Consider the following 15,090-nt stretch of genomic DNA (forward strand, 5'->3'; position numbering starts at 1 on the left):
CCGTGTATGTATGTGTGTATCCGTGTATGTATGTGTGTATCCGTGTATGTATGTGTGTACGTATGTATCCGTGTGTGTGTGTATGTATGTATATGTATGTATCTATATATGTACCGTATGTATGTATATGTATGCATATATGTGTATATATGTATAATACATATGTATATGCTGTATACAATGCATGTTTATATATACATATGTATATACTGTATACAATGCATGTTTATATATATATATATATATATATATATATATATATATATATATATATATATATATATATATATATATATGCATAATCTATCAATACATTTAAACAATTGATGTTGCAGTCCCATGTTTAGCGCTTCCGAATTTTTAAGCTATATTTCTATGCTGCTTGTTTTTAGTATGCAATGGACTGCTCAAGCCTTGATCTGATGCTACGTTTGTTTGGTTCAATAATTTATGTATAGATTTTTTTAGGGGTTGTGCAAATATTAATTTTTTTTGGGGTGCAAAAATCAGAACGCTAATTACAGCAAGTCCATTGAACCTATGTGGGTTTCTGCCTTGTGATCCGTGACCATGGCTATCCTGTCGGAGAGATGCGCTAACAATGTTTGAGCTCAGTAATTCCCCCCCCCCGTCGGTCACACTGATCAAAAGCACAGACCGTGTGAGCTCTGCTGCCCCCACATCATTTACTTTTTAATGAGTTTCACAGTTACATCGGCAACAGTACCACCGGTCTGTTTCATAAATAGCATGTCGTTTGGTGTAATAAATACTTCAAAGGACTGACTCATGGAGAAAATTAAAGGCCTTTTATATATGAAAGAGGCCAATTGGTTCCACCTGTGCTTTATTGTTATTTATTTATTGGAGTCTTTTTTTTGGACACAATATAAAGCAGAAACAAACCAAATCTTCCCTTGAACAGAAATATGTGGAGCTGTTGAAAACCAGACCTGGAATATTTCTTCAAGAGCTAGAATGTTAAAGTCAGGATGTTTAATGAGTTTTTTGAACAGCAGCCAATGAGGGTGCGTGCCAATTCCCACTGTATTGTTGTTCGTCTCGGTTTTTATTGCAGCAATTTCCTTCAAAAATACGATTTATGCCCATGAGCGACTTTCACTTGACTATACATTGACTTTCTGTAGTATTCCGACAAAAATATATATCAAATATTTTGTGTTAATGTGTATTTAACTCATTCACTTCCATTCACTAAATTATTTGGGAATTGAAAATATGATGTAAAACACCATTCTCGAATTTATTTGGGTTTTGTTTTTTTTTCATGCTTGGGTGTCGATAATGTGCTGGCCATGGCCTCTGGCAATGTTTTTTTCTTTTCCACAAGGGGGCAGTATTTCCCTTCTTTCCATCTTAGCGCTTTGTTCCAGCCTATACAAACTATGCATTGCGTTGTATTTTGGACCGCCACCCTCATTTCAAGCTCATATAACTCCAGACCCATATAATTTAAGAATAAACTCTTTTTTTTCTGATAAGAGAATCAGAATCAGATACATGCAATTGTTATGTGAAGTCTTGACAAAGCAACAGTAGTACAATTTACCATTTATTAAGCCCTTAATCTGCTGTTGCTCTCAATTCGTTGGTCTCGCTTACCCCCGCCAGCGTCGCAGTGATCGATAGCAAGCTGAAGACAATTGGCAGGATCAAGCAGCCGTGCCAGTAAGATGTGAGGGGGGTTTTACGGGTCCTTTGTCTTAAAGTCAATTGCCTCTTTTTCATCACTTTGTCAACATGGAGACTTAACCAGTTAATGGACTGTGCAAAGATTTTACTGCTTCAGATCTAATTATTGGTCAACTGCGGGAATTTTGTAATCTTAGGTCAGCAATGAAAGCTGCAACAACGGAAAGAATAATAAGAGAACCACACAGCCAGCCCCACAAAATAAAAAAATAGATAAACAAACCAAAAAAAAAATACATAAAGAGATACATATATAAATAAATACATAAATACAAAAATGAATAAATAAATACACAAGTGAATAAATACATACAAAAATACATAAATATGTATCAAAAATACATACAAAATAAATAAATACATATCCAAACAAATACATAAATAAATAAACAGATAAATAAATAAATAAATCAATACTTATTCTGATATGTTAATACATAAACTAACAAATAACCACATAAATAAATAAATACATTCTGATACGTGAATACATAAACGAACCAATAAATAAACTAACTACCATCTCTTTGTTGAATGGAATTTACCCCGAATGGTTTCAGTGACCCAATGCTAATTGTATTATTATTATTATTATTATTATTATTATTATTATTGCTCCACAATTTGGATATACGTCGTGGCAGCACAATTCATCCAATGTGGATGAAAATCCAATCATGTGTCAGCACGAGTGCAATGTGAACATACAAATTGGATATGCGTGTCAAATCTGCAAATCGAAATGAGACATGGCATATAATATGGAAATTAAAAACTGTATTGGCGATGTTATCGAGAAAATATGCAACATGCCGAGGTAAGCATGTTCAAGTAAATATACATCGCCATGAGTCACGGTAATGGTGTACAGTATACAAAGAACAAGATATTTAAAGTTCAAGTTAGGCCTCGGTATTTTACCTACCCGGTTTCAAGGCTGAGAACATTTTTCTTATAAATACTCTCAGAGAAATGTTCTGCGTGTTTCATGGTGAATTCCAGAAGGCAGCGATACTGTCTAGTATTACCGGTGATAAATTTCAAATGTGAAATGTAACAATTCAAAGCGCAATTGTGCATTTTGGACTTGCCTGTGGATGTCTGTGTTGGTCATAAATCTCCATTGCGGATAGAAGACATACAGTGCAAGCCCATTCATCAACTGCACATATGACAGCAGTTATCATATCAAGCTGTGAGTAGTTCACCTCTTGACACATTTCCAACATCACGAGCTGCCGACTTTCATTTCCTTGAAATACAATTCAGTTTGTTTTAATGTTTTAATGGCCCCAAAGTGAATTGAAACGATTAATATCAGCCATCAATATTTCATAGCCTTGTCTGGTAGATTAATCATAGTGACTTGTATAGAAAAATACAAGTTTGATCAATGGGTATACGTATTATAAAGCATGTAAAGTTATATATATATTTTTTTCCTCCAGCATTTTCTTCATGAATGTCTGGCCCCACTGGAAAGTGAAGGTAGAGTTCTCAGTTTGTTACACAAAGGACATGTGTGAAATGAGCTGCATTTATATAACTATTTTCCTTCAACATATTCACCATACTTGGCACACAATAAGCGACATGGATATACGACGAAAGCTTCACAGACTCGTATATCATCTTGACTGTCTGTATTGATTGTAATTTTTCATCGTACAAACAGCTTAAGTTGTTCTGTCCTTGCTCATATCGTTTATTTTTTATGTCACATTGAGTCAGGTTTCAAAGTCAATGAAGAAAGATTTGAGAACAAAAGTGAACAAAAAAAGGAGCGAGGACGCGGAAAATCTGACTGGACCCTCCACATCCTGCTCACCACGTTTTCCAGCTACTCTCCTCAGGTAGGCGCTACCTAGTGCAGCGTGTTCTACCGGAGATAAATTCCATGTGTTCTACATTCTTGGCCAATAAAGATGATTCTGATGTAAGATGTAGCACAGAAATAGAAAAAAAATCGGTATTCCAAACACGTCATCATCGCATACATTTCCAGTACTACTCCATACATATATCGCCTAATTATGACCCAAACTGACATTTACAGGAGATCAGTGAGAATTTATGATGACGCATGTATGAGCCAAGAGCGTATTACCGTAATTGAACTGACCATATTTATATTACCGTTCACGTTAGGAAGAGAGATAATTACCTAATATATGCCGGGGATCACCGATCTGACATTTAATGGTCATGCAGGGAAATGTAGGGGGGGGGCGCTAACCTACATATAGCGGGCAAGCGAACCTGGGATTTTAATTTCAATTCTATACTAATCCGTCGTGACGTTCACGCAGTCGAATTTTGAATGACTCATGCATGACTTTCTAAATTTAGCACGAGATTGATTAAACTGATACTGCAGTCGTTGATATTTTGGAATTTGTATAAGATATTTTTAAAAAATGGTATTTATATACAGCTCTTAAAGGACAACTGACATTATTTTTTTGTTTCCTAACTGATCAACTTCCTGAATATTCAGCGCGGGTCTTAAAACGTAAAATATAGCTATATGCGGAGGCGTCGGTTGTCCTTTAAATATAAACACCAACACTCTCCGACCACCCTCCAAAAAGTAACTTTTTGGGTTCCAGGACTATTTGTTTCTGCATATACAAAATGAAAAAGAAAAATACTAAATATTGCATAAAAGGGATTGAAAACAAATGCAACTTGTACTAGTCATGTATGTATAAATGATCAACATGATACATTTTCTTTTAGGACCACCAAATTGCTTGCTTTCAACCATGTGATAGCCCCAGTGACACTGATATACAGTCGCCGCTCAAGTTAATTGAAGTCTCTGGAGTCCCATGGGAATGCTTCAGGAGCTACCGTGAGTATTATTGAGATATTATGAGAAAAAAATGAGTTGATTCCTAAATTATATGGGTCTAGAGTTATATGAGCTTGAAATAAGGGTGGCTGTCCAAAATATAATGCCATATATACATGTTGGTTTATAAAGACTGGAACAAAGCGCTAACATGAAAAAAAAGGGAAATGCTGCCCCCTTGTGGAAAGGAAAAAAACATGGCCAGAGGCCATGTACAGAGCTTTATCGGCACCCAAACGAAAAACAAACGGGAATGGCGCTCTACGTCATATTTTCAATTCCTGAATACATTTGTGAATGACTTAATATTGCACAAAAGATTGGACGTAACATTTATCAGTGTGTGGTGTGTTAGGGTGAAAAGATAAAAACTAAGTCTTCCATGCATAATATAAATAAGGTCAATAAACAAAATAGTAGAACAGAAAGGGATTTAAAAAGTGTTAGGAGCTGCTGTAGAGGCAGCCGCACAGGGGGCGCCGTGACGGGAGGAAGCTTTCGCAACAGCTGCAGCCGTAACAAAGCACTTCACATACTAGTCAACACAAAGCAAAATAATAAACAAAACAGGAAGGTAGAAACATGGACAGTTGTGCAACCTTAACCACTTTTCCCATGTACTCGATGATGTTTGAGTACAAGACAAACACTTTTTTACATACAGCAGTTCTAGATAGCCTCGTTTTCACCAGTGGATCAGAGACATCATGGTGGAATGTGCACGTCTGCTACATTTATAATGTCCGATTGTTTTTTGAAAGAGCATCTTAAAATGTATTTTTTAACAGGAGGCAATGTTTTCGTATTAAGGCGTTTTGTTATTTGAAGAAACATTTGTAACTAAAGGTATCATTATTCTTTTTTTTTTTTTTTTTTTAATGTTTGTGTACAAATCCTCCCAAATCCTTCAAGATTTCTCGAGGGGAAACAGCGGTTAATTATACAACAGTATGGCAGTGATTGCAGTTCATCCCGTGTCTCTTGGTGAGGTAAATCAAAAGCCGGGAACAGCTTGTTGCACATCTGGTATTGTGCCTCCAGGCTTTGCTCTCCTTCTGGTCAGACACAAAGACCGTGTGATCAAGTTGACACAAAACTTGAAGAGACTGAAAGGAAAACTAAATAAAGAGCGCGAGTGGCTTTTTTTTGGGGGGGGCTTTTCACTAAGTGTATTTTCCATGTCGCATCAGTGTTATTTTAACATTCAAAGGAAATCATACATTATCGCTGTCAAATTTCATTCAAATATTCCCTTTCAACTCGATGGCTAATACTTTGAATAATGAAGAAAAAACAGAGCAAATACTTAGTTATCAGCATTTTATTATACACAATTTAACATCATTTTTTTTTTTTTTTTTAACCAACAAGATACAAATGCATGGAACTGAATGACCGAATGTAATTTTTAATGTCAGTTATTAGGGAATTTTTGATTCATTTTTAGTATAGATCCAATCCATAATGCTTAATTAGCTTAATATTTAAAGGACAACCGACGCCTCCGGACAAGTTGTGTCCATAATTTGTAAAACCACGTTCAAATGACTTGTACTGAGTGTATTTTACAAAGATTCCATATTTTATTCAGGAAGTCTTGTTTTCCAGTTGGTGACGATGCCTGACGTGATGTCACGTCTGGAAACGCCCCTGACTGAGAAAGCGACACACAATGCGTTTTGGGTACTTTGTTTGGTCTGAAAACTTCGTGTTGATTCGTGTTGATGGCGAAATTAGAAGGAAAACACATACATAACATGATGGTGAATCATTGTGTGTTTGACCAAGACTACTACAGTAAAGTCTCGTTATATCGATATCGGATATATCGATAGTCCCGGTTATATCGATACTATTTCGATGCACGCACGGAGAAAATTACATGCAAACAGGGTCGGATATATCGGTAGTCCCGGTTATATCGATATTTTTTCGGACTCCCTTGAATATCGATATAACGAGACTTTACTGTATTTGATACTAGTTGATACAAATTTCCAGCAGCAACGGAGCTTGGGCGCCATCTTGTGCATTTTCCGGGACGCTACATTGGAGTCCTGACGGCTCAAAATGATCCGGAAGGACTTCTTTAATCGATTACAAACATTTATGCTTTCCTCTTTTGAATCATATTCATAACTGGATGAGTAACAAGAAAGAATCTTCTCCGAATCTGAAGCCATTGTTTTGATTCTAGAGCAAGGCAAGGCGTCTTGGCGTGACGTCACGAACAAGGGGGCGGGACTTCTGAAACTCGCCATCCTGAGGTCATTTTGAAGTCGTTTTGGTACACTTTAACTCATTTTTATTTGTGTTTTGCGTTTGACTAAAAATATTAGCCTGTCTGTTTGGGGTATTTTAGACGCTATAAAACGTTTTTCTGATGTCAGTTAGGAAACAAAAAAATGGTGTCGGTTGTCCTTTAAGCAAAAAAAAAAAAAAAATCGGTGGAACCTGTGCACATCAAATTATTACATTGTGATATTTTATAACAGCGCGTGTGCCGATTGTGTTTTGTGTGCACCTTTTTTTTCCTTTTGCGACAGTGAAAAGAAAACAATCCAAAGAAAATATTCACATCGTCATTGTCATAATATAACAAGCACATTATATTTTGTGATGTAAAAAAAATATATTCTTATCACAATTATTTTTAAAATATTATACTTCATTTTTTTTCACGAATGCAACTTCTGCACTGTTTTTCCCCCTTCCTCCAATTTCATTCAATCATTGTGACCCAAATGTTTTTGTTTTGTAACACACAATTTATGAGGCGCCCAAGCCAACTCTACACAACAACATGTAGCATATAAAATTGGAGGACACACAACAACATTTGATTCCCAGATGGACCTGTATTTGTTCTTTTTTTTTTTAGCAGCTTTAACATCAGCAGGGCTTAATTCGTCATGGATTTTGAAACAGTTTTTTTCCCGGTCACAATCTCGTTGAAATTAAGTATATACAGCACCATGTAGCTCTTGTGATTTTATTTTCTTCAACATTTCAGCATAAACGTAGACCATGCGATGGATATTTTTACTTTTCTTTGTACAATCATCACCGGAATGCTTGCACACCCAACAAGTGTTAAAAACAATCTCGTAAATCTATTTATATTGTTGTGAATTTCCCCCATTTTTTGGCAAATACTCATGCAGACTCACATATAGTATTGCATAACAAAGAGCACAATTTGTATATTATTCAGCATGACGGTCATTCCCATGTTCATCCATAGAAAAAAAAATCACACATGAATGGGCATTTATTTTTGTCGCACAATTTACAACATCTGTTTTAGGTGCACACACATTTGTTATCACTTATTTTGCTAATTTCGTTGAGATGACCACTTTATTTGAATGCCATTTGCATGTGGTTCTTTGGTCCTTTTCTTTACTCGGCATAATTCAGTCACATCTGTCAAGATAAAAAAGAGAAACATAAGGAAATGGGAAAGAGTGGGAAAAAAAACATTTAGCAAAGTTCATCAATGAAAAGATTTCTTCAGCCGTCATCTGTATTTCTTTGAAGGTGTCGGATGTTTTGCTTCTCATCCGAAAAGCTTCGTCAGTGAACTAAAATAGTGCTGGTAGCTCAAACGCTGTATACATCCCAAATGGATAGAAATGACGACTGAGAGCTTACACAGACATTTAGTTTTTTTGAGGGCAGCCATGGGGTTTCTCTAGTGATCTTTGTCGTCTACCTCGTGCCCGCCAGGCACCCCCTTGGTGACCTCTGGTATAGACGTCGAGTGATCTCACAGTCGTAGTAGTTACAGATTAATCGAAGTACAATTTGTCTCTTCTCCTAGCATGATACTTTGTCATATTAGTTGGTGAAAACTGTTTTTTTTTAACTTTTTTGGGTGATAATCGCGACCACACATTGCACCGTGTAACTGCACAAGCAGTAGCCAATCATAGTTGAACTAATCATATGGCACCAATCCAAAACGTGATACACCAAATACAAGATGCACATTAACATCTACAAGGAGTCCCGGAGGCGAGAGGAGAGGAAGCTAATAGTGCGGTGCAGGAACATTGATTTATGTCACCACCCATCAGCCAAGCTGTATCCACCCGCCTTTGTGCTAGGAATGAAAATCTTTGCATATAAATCATGTGTTGGTGGAGGAGTCTGAAAAATATTGTTGTGGCACTTAAAACTCATTCACTGCCAGACGATGTGCAAAAATGTGTCCACTCCAGTGCCAGGGTTTTTGTCATTGTCACTCAAATTTCAGCACCTGCCTAATAAATAAATAGATAGACAGACAGACACATAAATAAATAGACAAATAGATAAATAAACATGTCAACTATTTGAACACCTACACTGTCTGTAAGTAAAGAATCTGCTTAATATTAGATAAATAAATAGACAAATACATAAATAAATACACAGACAGACAAATAGATAAATAGACAAATAAATAAATAGATAAATAAATACATAGACAAATAAATAAATACATAGACAACATACATAAATAAATAAATAGACAAACAGATAAATAAATAAATAGACAAATACATAAATAAATACATAGACAAATACATAAGTAAATAAATAGACAAATAAATGAATAGATAAATAAATACATAGACAAATAAATAGACTAATAGATGAATAAAATAATAAATAAATAGATACATACATAAATAACAAATAAAGAAAAATAAATAAATAAATAATAGATCAATAAAAAATAAATAGATAAAAATAGATTGATAAATAAATAGTTAAATAAAAAATAAATGAATAGTTAAGTAAAAAAATAAATAAATGATAAATAAATAGATAAATAAAAAAAATACAAAATAGATGAATAAAAAAATAGATGAATACAAAATAGATGAATAAATAAATATATGGATATGTAAATAGATATATAAATTAATAAATATATATATAAATAAACAAAGTGATAAATAATGAATATATAATTAGATAATCAATAAACAAACAAATAAATAGATACATTGATGAATAAATAAATAAATAGACAAATAAATACATTGATGAATAATAAATAAATAGATAAATCAATAAACAATAAACAAATAGATAAATAGATGAATAGATAAAAAAAATAAATAAGAATACATTTGTTTAATTTTAACTGAAACATAGCTATCCATAGGGTAGGACTTCCGTGCCCCCCATCGCTTACCACCCCCGACCCCTCCTGAACGTGAAGTGGATGGTGTTGGTCTTAAATAGCAGCGAGGCAGAAAATAGAAAAGCGTGACTCGCAACCACTGTGGCTGTGTTCTTGTTCCATTGGACACCTGTTAACTTGAGATTGCAATGCACTTGGCCACGCGCCCTTTCCGCCGATGTCCTTCCTTCATCACCCCGCAACCGCCGCCACTCCCACTCCTCATTTGCGCCGCTCTTCTGTCTCAACAGTGTCCTAGTTTATCAGCAACATGACAGCAACCCACCGCCCCCCACTGGGTTGCGAATGCATCATAATCAAGGACTCAAGGGATGGAAGCAACAGTGTGCTGACAAAGGGAGGGTACAATCACCGTAGGTTGTTGACGTCTGCATGATGAACGGTTTGAAGTCATATGTTTACATAATCTCAAAGGCAGTCATGAAAGTCATGAAGAAGTTGGGCCTTAAAAGAGAAAAAGTGCTGGTCATATAACTGCTGTTCTTGGCTGTCGGTTGCATGTTTTCAAGAAACTCCCACATTAAACTGCAAATTATTCAATGACGGGAGATTGGCAGGAACATTCCCCCCAAAAGTAAACAGATTATGATATTATCGCATTTAATTGTTTCTGGAAGGGTTGTCGTGTCTCTGGCGTTACTGCCTATCCGTGAAGTGTCAAATTAAAAGGAAAAAAAGTTACTATTTTGATATCTAGTGTTTCTGAAAATGATCCTGTAATTTTCCTTTCCGTATTTTAGCTCCATTGTTGCATGACTGACCTGACACCAAATTACACTGGTTATAAAATGTAACAAGATTACGACACATGGTAAAATCAATATTGCACAAGCTTTTACTGGTCAAACTATCTTATATTTTTGTATTATTTATAGATATATAAATCAATAAATAATCACAAATAAATGAATAAATAGATAGCTAAATAGATACATAGATGGATGGATAGATCGATAAGAATAACAAATACATAGTTGTCCATAGGGTAGGTGGGTACCCCTTTATTCATTCATTTGATTCATTTATTCACTTATTCATTCATTCACTTATTAATTTATTTAAGTATTTACATATGTACGTATTTATTAATTTATTCATGCATTTATTTATTATTCACTCATTTCTTAATTTATTCGTTCATTTCTTCATTTATTTCTTCATATATTTATTTATTAGTCACTCATTTATTCATTCCTTTATTTGTTCATTTCTTCACTCATTTATTCATTCCTTTATTTGTTCATTTCTTCATTTATTTATTCATTTTATTATTCATTTATTCACTTATTGATTTATTTATTTTTACGTACTGTATGTAGATAGTTATTTTTTAAATTTATTTTTATAGTTATGTATTTATGTAGTTATTCATTCATTTCTTCATTTATTCATTAATTCCTTTATTTATTTATTCATTTATTTATTCACTTCATCACTTATTGATTTATTCACTTATTGATTTATCTATGTATTTATGTACTTTATGTGCATATTTTTTTATTCACATATTTACGTATTTATTAAGTTATAAGTTATTCATTGAGCATTTTTCCGACCATATTTCTGGACTCCAACAGCCACGTCCTTACAGACTGAGCCATCCATCGGTTTCCATTCGGAACGACTTCCTAACATTACTGATATTGTGAGACTCTAACCACGCGGCATAAAAGCAGGCGAGGTCAGACAAAGGTCTCCGCATGCGCTACGATATGGCTCGGGCTTTGTTGAGAAAGAGAACAAAAAGAAGGAAGGGGGGGTAGGCGCTCATCCAAAGAGCTTTATTTAAAAAAAATGCCATCGTGCGTCACAGGGAAGAGTTGTGTGACCTCAGAGGTACGTAAAAAAAAAACGTCCTTGATGCGATGAGGAATCACATTTCTTATTCATACATTGGTTCAATCTGAACACTGCATGTGCTCAGGTACTGTATATCAAGACATCGTTTGACTTTGACTCTTTCCGTGTTATTATTTACCGTGTTTAGTTCCTTATTGAAAACATACAGTCCGATTTAATTGGAATGTATTTTTTTTTTTCACACAGGTGGAAAGTGAAATAGTTTTAGCAGTTGACTTTTCGGTGATATGACAAACTATCATTTCATTTTGACAGACGGCGGTCACTATATTGGACAGCTTATCATGTTACAGGTTATCATTGTTGATGCTTGAAAAGGTTAAAAATGTTTGTTGAGTGGTGGGGGGACGCCATTGGATGCCAAACTGTCAATTTTTGCAGTCCTTTTTACAGCTCATCAATCGTAGGGAGCATCACAGGGAGCTGAACTCTCCCCAAATTGACTTTTGGCCAAAGTGAAACTATACTATATAACGTGAACTGGTCGCCAGGGCTCATGCGACCTTTCACTCACATTCCCAGCATCACCGAGTGGAAACTGAATCGCCTTTGCCGGCATGGAAGTCATGCAACCATTTCCACAATGTATTCAGACCCAGGCTTGGAAAATCCTCTCAGAAGCGATTGTTGACATGTCAGATTAAAATTGAACATTTCGCTCCCAACGCTCATAAGCGTGGCCTTTGAACTCTGGTCATGCCCTTTTGTGGATTTTTTAGACTTGTAAGGGTTAAAAAAAGAGATTACGTTCATCACATGTCGGAAATAAAATATCCAAGAGTCACTCTTGACCTTTTGACAACCTTTCGTTGCTTAAAGATTGCTATCTTACAAGTCGCGGTCCAGACCACCGTTTTATGACCGGGCATTTGCAACCAACTCTCACTTTATTATGATATTTTTTTTGTCAAAAGCTTAGCGTTTTTGATCCTAGCTTTCTATCTTTTGTCTTTGGACCACTTTTCGGCCTCTACAGCCAATTCACAACGATATCTTTTACCAGCTATTTATGTCCAGGCCATGTTTTTTGGCGCCACGTCAAATTTCACTTGACTCAAAGCAATCAAAAGCAGACACAATTTGCGAAATGGGCGCGATTGACTCAAGGGACGTATTGATCTTCAAACAAAAGAGTCCTAATTTGTAGGATTAAGTGTGATAAAACCCGCAGAGTAAAGACAGACTCACTGCAGCGTTGCGCCATTCATGCTTTGTAAAGCTTATTGATCCTCTGTGGTTGAAGGAGGGTGGGTTTTTTCATCCCTTCTCCGCTTTCTTTTCACTCACAAAGTACATATAATCTTTCAGTTAAAAAAAATAACATTAGATAGCCACAAATCGTAGATGCAGGAGATAAATGGCTCAAGGAAACGCGTGTGTTTCTTGAAACAACGATCCGATAATTTTTATCAGCCATGATTATGCCGCGATGGAACCGTTCCAATTTCCTGATTAACTGATTATAATCCTCATTTGTTATTTCGTATTATGTTGGAGTGATTTCAATTTTTGGTCGTAATAGATTGTGAGAATAAACCCACAGTCACTATCTTTGACTCAACTTTATTTCATCCCATTTAGCTTTTTAATGTCTTTTGTCTTGATTTTAGTATCCTGTGACTGTATTATTATTATTATTATTATTAATAGAAATGATTACACATTAAACCTGTTTTATGTATTATTCTACAGTGTAATCCTGGACTTTATCAGTAATGCAATAGCCACTATACCATTTTTGCAATGAACCGCTACATTGCTTTGGCTACTTTCATGCAATGCGGTCAGCATTAGTTCAAGTACCGGCTCGGTGACGATGGAGATTTGATTCTTGTCTCTTTATGTCCACTTCCATTGACTGGAAATCAGCCCAGATGATAGTCTGTTTTTTGTATCAAGTCAGTCCTGTTTTGGCGGCAGTGTTTTATTGAGAAAATAATTGTGCCAGGAGGGGCTTGTGGGGGAGATAGAGGATGGGGTGGGAGAGTGAGATGGCCGAGAGGGAGACAGACAGAATTTAGTGCAAGGGTCCACGCCAAACAGAATATTATATCAAATGTGCTAATAATGCTACCAAAGTAACATAAATTACAATATTTTCCGGTGTATAAGGCGCAACCCCAATGAATGGTGTTTACAAACTTTTTTTTATATATAAGGCGCACCTTCAATGAATGAAAAACGTTTTCCAATTATAATATATAAATATATAAAAGTTTTCCAAATTGGAGTTCCGTTCCGACCAAACGGTCGTAAGTCGAAATCCATTCAAAATATTGAATAGAGACTCAGAGGCTAAATGACATGCAAACTCCCCCCCCCCCACCCTCCTGGTGCCATGATTGTAAGTATGTGTGGTCGTAAGTCGAGCTGGTCATAAGTCGGATGTTACCTGTGTAAGGCACACCACATTATACCCGTTCATATTACACCACATGTTAAGGCAGAGCATAACTGGAAAGGGGCGGCGGTTGTCTTTTTTTTCCTGAGCGATGAGTTTTGAGTGTGCGAATAGTCTTGCAAAAAGGATAACGGCGTTGACAAGGTATTGAAAGATGTTTGCAGGCAAAAGTGTGCGCGTCCGGCGTATGCGTCTCCTATCTTGTTGACTGTCACTCAGCCGTGGGATTCTGATTCCTCGCCGTTCGGGCGTCATTTGAAATTTTTGCTTCTCATAGATTCATGGAAATAGATTGTAGCGAGGAATGGCAATTTTAAATGCTGCAGTTTGCTACCAATGCAAGTCATAGTCTGGAAGCCTCTGGTGCTAGCTTCATTAATATTCAAAGCAAAACACCTCTAACTACCTGTCATTGATAAAATGAGCCACGGTGGCACCAAAATATCATCATCATTACAGAAGTTTAGATGTGCAATATTGATAATTCACTGAAATTTGCCTCATTATTAAATCCATCCATTTTTTTTACGGCTTATTCAATTCAGGGTCACGGATGAGATGGAACTGAGCCCAGCCAACATAAATAAAACATGTCCAATTAATCGCTATGTTCTCTAAGATGTGTTATTGACTTAATGAAGTTAATTCATAAAGTATTTCAAGGTTAAAGATATTTATCTTCCCTCTGTCTGTCCTGTTAAACTTATTAAGGTCACCATTTTGAAAGCAGAATTTGTGAAGAGCCCAAATTCTCTCTGTTTGCGCTGAAAAAATAGTTAATAATTTAGTATTATGAATGTTATGGGTGCCATGATTCTTTTTGAATTTTTTTTTGTCATCTTAATCCCCCCCCCAAATAAAATAAAACACGACAACTTGTTAATTAACGCCTTAATGCACACTGTAACCTGCTGACTTGATAAGCTGCCCAACGGAGTAACCTTCAAAGGGTGGAATGTCTATTCAAATATCCAAACCGAACTGTGGATGCGTTAGCTTGACTCGCCTTTGACCAACAAACATCAGAAAGACATGCAAAGACATGCAAGATTGTCAATATGTGTA

The 15,090-nt window shown here is 35.7% G+C and overlaps 1 protein-coding gene and 1 long non-coding RNA gene across 7 annotated transcripts in view; one reads left to right on the forward strand and one right to left on the reverse strand.

The window, feature by feature from the left end:
* The window catches only part of LOC148887277 (uncharacterized), a 45,275-nt gene that overhangs the window by 7,631 nt on the left and 22,554 nt on the right, over window positions 1-15,090 (forward strand). For 4 of the 5 annotated variants that reach the window (XR_016117701.1, XR_016117703.1, XR_016117700.1 and 1 more), the window contains exons 4-6: window positions 3,162-3,201; window positions 3,445-3,566; window positions 4,453-4,567. This is a non-coding gene — a long non-coding RNA (uncharacterized LOC148887277). The remainder of the gene's footprint in view (window positions 1-3,161; window positions 3,202-3,444; window positions 3,567-4,452; window positions 4,568-15,090) is intronic. The other variant, XR_016117702.1, reaches the window with a different exon arrangement.
* uts2r1 (urotensin 2 receptor 1) overlaps window positions 7,546-15,090 on the reverse strand; it is a 28,076-nt gene continuing 20,531 nt past the window's right edge. For both annotated transcript variants that reach the window (XM_089016158.1, XM_089016157.1), the window contains exon 4: window positions 7,546-7,993. The gene's annotated coding sequence lies outside the window, so the exon portion shown is untranslated. The remainder of the gene's footprint in view (window positions 7,994-15,090) is intronic.

This window comes from Hippocampus bargibanti, linkage group LG15, assembly GCF_051943395.1.
Source record: "Hippocampus bargibanti isolate YZ-2025 linkage group LG15, ASM5194339v1, whole genome shotgun sequence".
NCBI classification, from domain to species: domain Eukaryota; kingdom Metazoa; phylum Chordata; class Actinopteri; order Syngnathiformes; family Syngnathidae; genus Hippocampus; species Hippocampus bargibanti.